We start from the raw sequence: 13,576 nt of genomic DNA on the forward strand, positions 1-13,576 counted from the left end.
AGCAAGAGCTTGTTTTTCCATTATATTATACTTTAGTGTAGCATCTCTCAAAGATTTGTTGAAAGATGCAATAGGCTACTCATAACCTTGATCATTCTTTTGCAACAAGAATGCTGCAATGGTATGTTCTGAAGTAGAAGAAAAAATTATAATTTTTTTTTTTTTGAATCAGGACTTATGAGGACAGGTGTTTTAGTAAGGGCTTCTTTGATTTCCTCAAAAGACTACTTAGCCTCTATTGTCCACTTAAGTGTTGAGTCTTTCTTTAACATGTTATTCAATTCTCTAATTAGTTCTGTTAAGTTAGAAATGAATCTTCTAAGAATTTTTTTTTTTACCTAAGAATGACTGCAATTATTTAATATTCCTAGGGTGACTGATATTTAGGATTGCCTCTATTCTAGCTGGATCAATTCTAATGCCCTCTTTTGAAATTATGTGTCCTAAGAGTTTACCTTGTTCTAGCCCAAAGAGTGTCTTTTTTGGATTCAAAATGCCAAATTTTCTAAATTTTATGAATACTCTTCTTAGGTGATCTAGATGTTCTTTATGTGTTTCGGAAAACACTGTGATATCATCTTCGTAAACAACTAGAAAGTCATGGATTTATTTTTCAAAATCTATGTCCATTGCTCTTTGAAATGTTGCTCTAGAATTCATCAATCGAAAAGGCATTTTCAAATACATGAAATTACCCCAGGGAGTGGTAAATGCAATCTTTGCTTGATCCTCTGGTTGAACTAAGATTTGGTTGTATCCAGAGAATCCATCAAGTAATGAAATTCTAGATGGCCCTACTACCCTCTAGAGAATGTGGTTCATTTTAGGGAGGGGATAGTTATCCTTTAGTGATACATTTTTCAAGTTTCTGAAATCAACATAGAGTCTGATTTCTCCTGTTTTCTTTCTAGTGGTGATTAAATTAGAGACCCAATCCGAATATCTAAAAGGTGCTATGATTTGTGTCTCATACATCCTTTTTACTTGTTTTTCAATCAATGGAATAAGAACTGGATTAATCCTCCTAAGATTTTGTTTAAAGGGTTTCTGATCCTCTTTGAGGGGTATTTTATGTTGAATAATGTTGGTGTCATAAGACTTGAGGTCTTCATAACTCCAGGAAAAGACATCTTGAAATTCTTTAAACAGACTTATGTATTTCAACTTTTTAGTTGGAGGTAATGCTTTGGATAATTTAATAAGCTTAGGTTTTTCTATCGTTCCTAGGTTGCATTCTTCTATGTCTGATCTTAAAGGTTCCATTTTTTGTTTTCTAGCCACATCATTTGAATCAAACAAATCTTCTAATGGGACCAATCCCTTAGGTAAAAAGTTATTTTTAAGGTTTAAAATCTCAAAATCATCATTAACTAATTCTTCTATTTCTACTTTTTCTATGTTATCTATTTCCACTTTAGTGAATTTAGTAGGTTTATTTTTCATATACAACATTTATATCTATCTCCCTATCTATGATGTCTTCTACTGTACAATCAACATCTATGTTACAGCTTTGGAATTCTCCCTCAGCATTCATAAAATCATAGATTTGAGAAATCTACCAATATTTTAGATTATCAGGTATAACAGGCCTGCATCTCACCTCTGCATTGTAGTGGTGATTGGGTTGAAAAGGTAATCTACAAGTACTAGCAAAAGTGGCCAAACAATGAGCTTGCATGTTCTGTTTCCTAGGAATAGCAACAAAATCAATTTCAAGAAGTTCTTTAATTAGATCTAGAACAATTTCTTTGTATTGGCTAAGTCTAGGATTATTCACATAATACTCTCCTTTAATTTGTTTTATGATCAATTCATAGTCTCCCATGATAGAAACTCTCTTGGCTCCAATATTTCTTACAATTTGTAATCCTAAGATTAAAGCTTCATACTCTGCCATATTGTTTGTTCATTTAAAGTTTAATCTAAATGCACGACCTTCAAAATGATTATTTTCCATGTTATGAATCCAAACTCTTGCACTTGCTCCTAATATGTTCACTAAACCATCAAAGTCTAGGTGCCACCTAGATTCGTGAAATATATTTTCACAATCAGGTTCTTTATGTTCTTGTTTGATAACTGTGTTATTGTTCTTTTTAGTGTCTGAATTACATAAAATGAAAGAATCCATACCAGAATGTACATAATAAATAGGATAGTTATATGGTTTATATGTACTACTGACCATGTATTTCATTAAAGTTTCTCTATAAAGCTTTTTGGGCTGATCAAATACTGAAATTGTGGCATAAGACATGTATAATTGTAGTGATCCCTGTAATTTTTCTCCCCATGAGCGAGACAATAGCATTCCATACTTTGGAGGGATGTCAGCAACTACAATATCCATGACAATACTCTTACCTGGGTATTGAACTAGAGTGACACAAAAGTCTTTTATTAGGCCTAGGAATTTGAATTTACTAGAATCAAAAGAGAAAAGATCTTTGTATGGTCTGGTTATATCTAAGTCCAATGTTTCCATGATTGCTTTTGGCATTAGATTGTGGGATGCTCCTAAATTTAACATAGCATTGTGTAAGATTTGATCATGAATAGTCAAGCTAATTTAGAATGGAGGAACACCACTTTGTTCATGTTTGCCATTTACTTCAGGACCAAATATTAACTCTGGTTGGTCATCATTCAGATTAACGGAGTCTTCTCCTTCATCTATATTCAGTGTTTCAGTGATTTGGGCTTTCTAGGAATCATTTCTTATCAATTATGTTAAAGGAACTGATATTTTCAATTTGGCAATTTCAGTTTGGATATTAAATGGAGTCTGTGTTTTGCCTAACTGAATGACTTCCTCTTTGGAAATTGGAGCTTGTGTAGTTTTTTCTCTCTTATGCTCAGTTGGTAATTCAGTTTCTATTTGGGTGTCTAATATTTTACTATTTTCAATTCTTTTTTTGAAATAGTTTGGGAAGCAGTTGGAATTTGAATAACATTTGAAGCTTGAGTATCATTTGATTTTTGGACATATTTTGTAGTTTTTGTAGCAATATTTGTAATGTCTTCAATTTTTGGACTGGGCGCAATCTTTGGAGTGAAAGTTTTTTGGGTTTCCCTAGAAATAATTTGCAATACTTTGGTTGCAGGATCTCCCACTATTTTCTTAGTCTTGGTTTAGACAATTTTATTGGTACAGGCTTCTGTGTTTTTCTTACTCCTAAGGTTATATTGCTTATGAACATCATTAATAGAAAATTCATAACCTTGTTTATAATCAAAAGACTCTCCAGATTGTAGCTGTAGTTGTTGTAACATGCATAATTCTTGTTCTTCTTGGGTAAGAAAAATAGTATTACCATCATTTATTCCCATTAAGTTAATCTGAGTGTCTTCATCTTCTTCATTTTGGTGAGAAATTTCAACATAGTTTTCTTGGAAAGGTTGTTTAATCTGTTGATCAAGTGACCCTTCTCTAGATTTACCAGCATTGGGATTCTTCCTAAAGTTTGGATTTCTTATTTGAGGACCTTCTTGTTGATTATCCCATTGTGGTTTTATTTCCATAATTTCTAATCTATCCACTAACTTTTGTAAACTTTTAGCCAAAGTATCTATCTTAACATCTGAATTGGATGGTTCTTCCTTAATGGTAACCCTCCTCTCATTTCTCATTCTAGCTCTTTTAGCCAACAAGTTAGCTTCTACACTAACTGCATCGCTCTAAATCTGTTCTAAAGTTGGAGGGTTTCTTTCTCTCAATTGGTAAGACATATCAGTGTCAAAACCATTAGGAAATTTGATTAGTTCCAAGTCTGGTGGAGGTTTGATATTTGCATGGATTGCATTATAAATATTGTTAAACCTAGTACAATAGTCTTGAACAGATTCACTAGGAGCTCTTCTAATGTTTTCATATTCAGATAATATTTGTAAAGGATTTTTCTTCCTTTCCTATCGATTGATAAGCAATCTATGGAAAGAAGGAAAAACAATAATATGACCGGTAGGAAAACCTTTAAACCATTTCTTGACATCTCCTTCTAGTGTTTGTGAAAATAATCTCAATTGTATGTCATCTTCTTCATCAATTTCATGTAATTCAAAGTAATTATTCATTTTATTTACATGTTTTTGTGCAGCATATTGACCAGTGCCATCAAACTGAAAAATTTTACTCTGATAATCTTGGGGCATGGAATGTACTTGAGCTGGTAAGGTTAAAGGAGCATATCTGGCAGCCATGGCTAAGATTCTAGATTGGCTAGGAACTAAAGTGGTAGTGCTTGAAGATGAACTTCAAGAGCTTACAAATGAGTTTTAAGGGCTAGAAAATGTAGCAGAAGTGCTAGAAGATGAAATTGGAGTATTTGGAGATGGAAATAAAACTCTGGGTTGAAGAGGAAGCCTGGGGATGAATGATTATGTGGAATGAAGTGTAGTGGAAATAATAGATGAGGTGGTACTAAATAAATATGAATTTACAGATTCTGAAGGAATGGTAGAAGGCTTAGGAGTAGTGGCAATTAGGGTAGCTAATTCAACTGACTGTTGAAAATAAGCTTCATCTATGTGTCTTATCAAATTTGAGGCTAAAGCATCAAATTTGTCAAAAGTGTCTAGAACATGTTTATCTAAATCAGGATGAATAGTATTCTTCTTTAATTCAATAAATTGAATAAAAGTAGGGTCTATTACAGTATCATGAATTGAAGTTTCAGATTTGGTACCAAACAATGAATGCTCAAATGGTAGATCAAATTAAAGATCCTCTAAGTTTGATAACTCTTTAGGAAGTGAATTTTCTTTGGTTAACTGACTAACGCTTTCTTGACTTTCTACTTTATTGTTTTTTCTCAAGATTTTGTTTCGATTATCAACAATTATAAGAGGGTTTGGATCTGGATGTGCCCTGGTATAGTATGTTCTTTTCAAAGGCAGAATATTAATTTTTTAACTTTTTAATGAAACCTTCGACAGCCATAAAATGGCCTTCAGGTGCAAAGATGAGATTTAGTATTTCCTTCAATGTTTATTAAACTGAGGCCTAATTTCCCTAGTATGGTCACCACTATGTTATCACTCTAAAATTTTCCTTAGGGTTGTCATGAAAGAAATAATAGAGGTAACCACAAACCCACTTTTGAGATTAGGATCTTGTTGGCAACTTGGCATTATGATATAGGTGTTGTCCTTGATGGCAACTTACTAAGATGATAGATCACAGTTCAGTCTCACAGAATGAAGAAAAAAGAGATATACGCAGGTTCCCCTTGATAAATCCGCGTATACACGCAGGTTAGCAGTACAGAAGGCACATATGCGTATACATGCACTTTCATGCAAGGAAAGGCACATACATTTGGTTTTGGTCTGTGGTATTTGGACCATGGTATTGGTCCAAGGTATCTGGTCCGATGTATTGACCCCAGGAATGTGGTCCAAGGTATTGGTTCTAAATGGTTTTGGACCATGGTATTGAGTAAGGTCTAAGACTATAAAAGAAGAAGAAGATCTTTAGGCAAACACATTCAGGAAGTCTTGAATATCTGATAAAGTATGAGATCCAGTATCTAGGTTATGGATTCATGATGCTTTGCTTGATCGGAGCTAAGGAAGAATCTTAGTGATTGATGGAGGACAAGATCGAAGGATAGATCAGGATCTAATGGCTTGGAATGAATCATCTATATATGGTTTGATCATGTTTATTCTAGATCTATATACTGACGCATGTAATGTTCTATAAATATTATGATCTGGGTATAACTCAAGTTTGGAATATCTTCAAATCATGAATGAATATTTACAAATGTATACGCTGGTTGACTATGATAAAAGCGCATACATATGCAGGTTAGATACATCTAAATAGCATATACCATATAAACTATGATGTTTGAAGTTACAGGTGTTTCTAGTTGTTGATGCGAAGTTCTGAGTTCTGGAGAGTGTTCACTGGTGTTAGTATTCTGCATATTCAGATTGGTTGATTGTGTTTAGCCTCAGTAATGATGAATGAGATCTAATAATGGATCAAGATCATAATGACTTATCTTTATCTGATGGACTAGATCTGGTTGCTAACACACATATCATCCTTGTATATATAATGATCTAGGTATGTCTAAAGTCAGGAAGTGAAACAAAGTTATAAGTAAGTATTTGATGACATATACAGTGGTTCTCTTTGGTGAAGTTGTATATACATGCTAGTTAGGCTCTTCCAAGTAGCGTATGCACTCTGATGCATGATTTTTGATGATACAGTTGGCTCTGAATATTGTTGCAGATTTTTGTGTTCTGGTGACTGCATTTTATTGACAGGGTTTCAGTGATTCAATATTGGGTGATTAAGAGATTGATGATGCAAGTGGTGATTGATTTTGTGCTTCAATTATATTGATGGGTCCAGTATGAAAATTGGATGAAACATGGCCTTCAGATTATGATGTTGTGTTCCATGAGTATCCAGTTTGAAAATTTATGAAACGTGGTACCTGAAGGAAGAAAGAGAAGGTTGTAGCCTTCTGTAGGTCATCACCTACGTACTAGTACATCAGCTAGTACAAGATCTAAGGGGGTTGTAGCTCCCTTCCAGGAGAAGCTGGAGAATGAGAGAAGGTTGTAGTCTTCTGTAGGTCGACACCTATGTACTAGTACATCAACTAGTACAAGAGCTAAGGGGGTTGTAGCTCCCTTCCAGGAGAAGCTGGGGAACGAGAGAAGGTTGTAGCCTTCTGCAACTAGAAGCCTATGTACTAGTATAAGACTACACCAGTATAGAAATATTGTAAAAATAAGTTTCTTAGTAAAAAAATATAGAAACGAATTGCTGCAGGTGGTTTTCACCCACATTGGGTTTCCACCTTAAATCATAATGTTCATGTGTGCTTCTTATGTGTGATGATCTGTTCTATTTTACTACACCTGCTTACTGTTCATATGGTTAATGAAGTTCTGATGCACTGATTAAAGATCAACATTTAATGGATTAATTGAATCATAATTTTACTACATTAGAAAAGGTTGCATGTACATGCAGGTTCCCTTAACTGAAGTAGCGTACATGAATCTAAATTTGAAAATGAAAAAGTTAGTGATTTGATAATATTGATTCACCCCCCCTCTCAGTATTATTTCCAACAATTGGTATCAGAGCAAGTCCTTTGGTAGAAGCTTGATTGCTTGAAGGAGATCCGTAGAACAATGGGAAGGAAGCTAAAGAAGAAAGCGCCTTAGAAGAAGAAGACATTTCAAAGGAACTATGGCAGTGGGAGAATCGATTGGGGAATATGTGGAAGAAACACTTCAGATTCAGAATCTCCTTAGAATGAAGATGAACAAAAAATAGAACTATCAGGTATGAGTTTTTTATCCTCTGGTGATACATTTCTCCATCCATTTGAAGATGATGAAAGTGATAGGGAAAAAATTGAAATTGGTCTTATGGGTGAGGATAAAAGATACCAAATAGAGACATAATTTAAAAGGCTCACAGACAAAATTAAAGATCAACAAGATCTATTGGACAAAAGGGAATGCGCCTCCAAAGAAGAAGCTACCAAACTAAAAGCTCAACTGGAGGAAGGAAATCGGGTAGGGAAGCTATTCAAGGAAAAGGAAGATCAATGTCAAAAGCTACAAGATGAAGTGACATCATTAAGAAATGAAGTAAATGAAAGGAGCACAACAATCAAGAAACTCACAGAAAGATCCAGTTACTATGAAAGTCTTGAAGCTAATATCCTCTCGCTAAAAGAAGATCTTGAAGAATCAAATAAGCAAAATAAAGAACTTATCCAAGCTCTTGAAAAACAAGAAAACAAAGTTCTTGAAATAATTCATCAGTTGGAAGAAGGAAGAAAAGCTAAAGGAATCATGAAGAAACAATATCTTGGAAAGGAAGAGCAACATCAGGTTGAGGTAAATACTCTAAAAGATAAATTAGAAGAAAAGGATAAGCTCTTAAGATTTCAAGATAGTACTAAGATCTTGGATGATATTCTTAGTAGTCAAAGGTCTCCTGCTATCAAAACTGGTCTTGGTTTTCATGAATCTAGTTAACAAAGTAAGACAAGGAACTCTACTGCACAATCTGAAATTCTCAACAAGGAGATGAAAGGTCAATCCCATCAACATCCAAGGAAAGAAATTCTTCAAAGAAAATATTTTACTCCTAGCTATGGAAGTGATAGTAGGTCAATTCCTCAAATGAATAATGTTGAATGTTATGTATGTCATAATTTTGGACATGTTGTAGCCAGATGCAGAAGAAGAATGGTTCAAGACCATCACACAAAAAGATCATCACGTTCTAGGTACTTTAAGGGATATTGTTTTGCTTGCAATATGTTTGGTCACAAATCCATTGACTGCTATAGAGGGAATATGAAACATATGAGATGCTATGCATGTAACAAGCTTGGACATATAGTAAAGGATTGCAGGAACAAAGTACAGGCACCATACCAAAAGGAGAAAACATCATCGCACTTGAAGATATGGAAGAAGAAGGAAGTACAGTCAGAAAGATGTGGCACAGAACAATGTACAAACATAGGAGACTCAGAGGGAGCTGAAACTGTAAAAACTCAGTGTTCTAAATCTCATACGCAAGTTTCATGAAGAGAGGTTGCTTATACACGCAAGTTAGACATTTCACAGTCACGTATATGTCATTTTGACAAAAGGAGTGGGACAGACTCAAGAAAAAGGATCTGACATGGTTCAGAAAATTATTTCTCTATTTGTTGATGGTTACAATCTGTTGATCATGTGTGGAAATGTGTTGGTACCCATAAGATGTTTTTGATCCTAACTTGATGATGATGACGCCTTGATATTTCTTCCTGATATATGCATGATCAGATCTGATAGTGAACAGATAGCACAAGTTTAGGCGGAGCATGTGCTTTGAATAATGCATTGTTGGCATTATGGTTAGAAGTCCTTGGTGATGATGCTTATATGGCTAAATGATACATATTGCTGTGATATGGTTATGAGTTGTCCATGACAAAATATCATATGGTCCTTGGGGTTACATAGTTGGTGTTCAGATTAGATTTGTGGTTGATTCTCTGATGATGCATATATGTTGCTTACATGGTAATCTTCATAAGGATAAGGAGAAGTACAAAGCTTGAATACACAACTTCATTACTTGATGATGAGTCACTCATATGTTGTTGTTGTCATATGCATAAAGATCATATAATACAGTTATGATGCAGGATTTGTATAGTTCTTGGCTCTCACATGATTGAGGATTGTTGCTTGAGCTCAAGGTTTGCTAGATACATAGTGCTATATACAGTATGATGGATACATGGATGATTACTTAAGTTGCATATTGTTGGTTGGCCAAGAGAATGGTATTATTGCAGGTTGCATGGAGACATAGTTATTCGAAGACATGGCTTACTTAATCACTTTGAGTTCTTACCTTATGATGATAGGTTGATGCTCAAATATGTTGATTATCATGGTTGATGCTTATCAGATGTGGGATTTTCCCTAGTGATAATACATGGTTGATATATTGAAGGCTCTTGTGGAAAGATCATACTGTTATTTATATGTTATGATCATAGATGATGACCATGATGTTTTTCACATACAGATGATATGAGGTGAATGATTGGAGATATGACATATGTTGAGGTTATGATAAGTCTTTTTCTACTAAGGAAACGAAGCAAGTTATGAGGAGGATGAGTTGATATCCATATGCAGACATACCTTGTCATAGATTGATTATATCTACACTAAAGGACATATACAGGTTCCTGGTCTGGATGGTGTTGACAGATGCTATGGAGTAGATCATACATTGTGTATGATAGTTGCTGATGACTATCATGGTCTTGTTTAGATATTTGGTCTCTGTTATAAATGTCATGTATATCATTCAATGTAAAGGTCATAACAAGACCCATGATGTAATAGTTTGTCTTTGTCTATTGTAGTCGTTTGATGAATCCCTTTTGGTCATATGATGTAATTTGTACCCCCACTATGCATGGGAAGGATGATGTAATATTTCAGTCATGTATAAACAATTGGTAGTTGGTATATCCCCACTTGGTTGGGTGGATAAGTCAAGTTTATCCCCACTTGGTTGGGAGGATGAAGTATGTATGAGTCATTGGTGATAGGAAGGTCAAACACACATAGTTGAGTTATAGAGTCATGTTATTTTCTTGAAAATATTTACAGACTCTGCATGTACTCAGGGGGAGTATGGATGATACAGTACATCTCAGCATGAACAGAGGGGGAGCTCAATCAGAGATTTCAGCATGCACTTAGGGGGAGCATGACCCTTTGCCCTTGATGTCAAAGGGGGAGAGTGATTTGGTGTTGGTGTTGTTGCCATCAAGTCCAAAGGGGGAGATTGTTGGCATTATGATGCATGTGTTGTACTTGATGGCAACCCACTTGTAGCAGAACAACTCACTTATATATAACTAGATGAATCTACAGAAGAGATATCAGATGTGACAAAATACATGGGATGTAGGGCAGTTCAAAGTAATCAGTTCAGATGTAATGTACAATGAAAACTCATTAAGATGACAGTTCTTAGTGTAGCAAGTTAACATTGCCATCAAGTCCAAAGGGGGAGATTGTTGGCATTATGATACCGGTGCTGTCCTTGATGACAACTTACTAAGATGACATATCACAATTCAGTCTCACAGAATGAAGAAAAAAGAGATATACGTAGGTTCCCCTTGATAAAGCCGCATATACATGCAGGTTAGCAGTACAAAAGGCATGTATGCGTATACACACACTTTCATGCAAGGAAAGGCACGTACATTTGGTTTTAGTCCGTGGTATTTGGACCATGGTATTGTGACCCATGGTATTGGTCCAAGGTATCTGGTCTGACGTATTGACCCCAGGAATGTGGTACAAGGTATTGGTTCTAAATGGTTTTGGACCATGGTATTGAGCAAGGTCTAAGACTATAAATGGAGGAGAAGATCTTTAGGCAAACACATTCAGAAATTCTTGAATATCTGATGAAGTATGAGATCTAGTACATAGGTTATGGGTTCATGATGCTTTGCTTGATCAAAGCTAAGGAGGGATATGGATGACAAGATCGAAGGATAGATCAGGATCTAATGGCTTGGAATGAATCATCTCTATATGTTTTGATCATGCTTATTCTAGATCTATATACTGATGCATGTAATGTTTTGTAAATATTATGATTTGGGTATAACTCAAGTTTGGAATAGCTGCAAATCATGAATGAATATTTACATATGTATACACTGGTTGACTATGATAAAAGCATGTATATACATAGGTTAGATACATCTAAATAGCGTATACCATATAAACTATGATTTTTGAAGTTACATGTGTTTCTAGTTGTTGATGCAAAGTTCTAAGTTCTGGAGACTATTCACTAGTGTCAGTATTCTGCATATTCAGATTGGTTGATTGTGTTTAGCCTCAATAATGATGAATGAGATCTAATAATGGATCGAGATCATAATGACTTATCTTTATCTGATGGACTAGATTTGGTTGCTAACACATGTATCATCCTTGCATATGTAATGATCTAGGTATGTCTAAAGTTATGAAGTGCAACAAAGTTATAAGTAAGTATTTGATGACATATACGCTGGTTCGCTTTGGTGAAGTTGTGTATACACGCTGGTTAGGCTATTCCAAGTAGCGTATGCACTCTGATGCATGATTTTTTATGATACAGTTGGCTCTGAATATTGTTGCAAAGTTCTGTGTTCTGCTCTATGTTCTGGTGATTGCATTTTGTTGACAGGGTTTCAGTGATTCAGTATTGGGTGATTCAGAGATTGATGATGCAAGTGGTGATTGATTTTGTGCTTCAATGATATTGATGGATCCAATATGAAAATTGGATGAAACATGGCCTTTAGATTATGATGTTATGTTCCATGAGTATCCAGTCTGAAAATTTATGAAACGTGGTACCTGGAGGAAGAAAGAGAAGGTTGTAGCTTTCTGTAGGTCATCACCTACGTACTAGTACATCAGCTAGTACAAGAGCTAAGGGGGTTGTAGCTTCCTTCCAGGAGAAGCTGGAGAATGAGAGAAGGTTGTAGCCTTCTGTAGGTCGGCACCTACATACTAGTACATTAGCTAGTACAATAGCTAAGGGGGTTGTGGCTTCCTTCCAGGAGAAGCTAGAGAACGAGAGAAGGTTGTAGCCTTCTGCAAGTAGAAGCCTGTGTACTGGTATAAGACTACACCAGTACATAAATATTGTAAAAAGAAGCTTCTTATTAAAAGAATATAGAGAGGAATTGCAGTGGGTGGTTTTCACCCACATTGGGTTTCCACCTTAAATCATGGTGTTCATGTGTGCTTCTTATGTGTGATCATATGTTCTGTTTTAGTACACCTGTTTACTATTCATATGGTTAATGAAGTTCTGATGCACTGATTAAATATCAACATTTAATGGATTAATTGAATCATAAGTTTACTGCATTATAAAAAGTTGCGTGTACACACAGGTTCCCTTAACTGAAGTAGCATACATGAATCTAACTTTGGAAATGAAAAAGTTAGTGACTTGATAATAGTGATTCACCCCCCTGCCCTCTCAATATTATTTCCAATAGATCTAGCCTTCCTAATGCTCAGAGAGGGCTCTCTCTTTATGATTTAGCTTTGTTGAATTAATTGTTTTTAGGCTAGTTATTTAAGCTTGATTAGGTTTTGATTTTATTTGGTGGTGGAATCAATGATTCAGATGGATAGATAAGTGTATTTTTTACCATTGGGCCATGGAGTCCAAATGTCAAGAAAACAGGACTGAATCAAGTTTTAAAAATAGTGTTCACAGGGAAAGGTAGCTGAGTAAATTCAGAGCTTTTAGGCTAGATGGTGAAGTGGTTTTTCAATTGGGGTCAAGCATTAAGGATTCCTCAAACTGGATAATGAGTGAAATGAAAGTGGCCAATAGAAACTAGGGAGCAATGAAGAATTCCTTACTCTGGATATCAGAAGAAAACATAAAAATGAATAATTGTTCAAAACATAGTGTACTTAAACAAATTATGTAGTAACATTCCAGTTATTTCATTCAAATTGGAAAAAACATGTATGTTTGTGAAATACTTAAGAAAATAACAATTTGAAAAATGAAAGATACTTCACTGAAGTGGCCCAACACATGAATCATGTAATGCAATGCCTTTATTACTGATTCAAGTCTGCTGACTTGAAAATGTTACAATAAACCCTCAGGTTTTCAGATCAATATGACTGTAGAAATGTTCAGCAATCCACCCTCTATACTTCGAATTATGAAGTATTTATACAAAAAACTGTTACAAAATATCCTAAACTATTTTAGGAATTATTCAAGGGAAATAAAATATCTTCATGCAAGAAGATAGAGACACATAGGAGACTAAAAGGCTAGTTGTCTCTTCTTTTACTGATTTTTCTGTTCGCTATTTTGATCTTTTGTTATTTTCTCTCTTTTGTTGTTGCTCTACGTTGGCTGTCCTTTTACACTGCCCTTTGACTAATACTTTTCATCTTTAAACTCTATTTTTCATCTGATACTCTTTGACTTAGCTGATCTGCTGTTTTTCTT

Source organism: Pinus tabuliformis, chromosome 2_2 (genome assembly GCF_031772625.1).
Source record: "Pinus tabuliformis cultivar Carrire ecotype Pingquan chromosome 2_2, CPIR1, whole genome shotgun sequence".
In the NCBI taxonomy this organism is placed as follows: Eukaryota; Viridiplantae; Streptophyta; class Pinopsida; order Pinales; family Pinaceae; genus Pinus; species Pinus tabuliformis.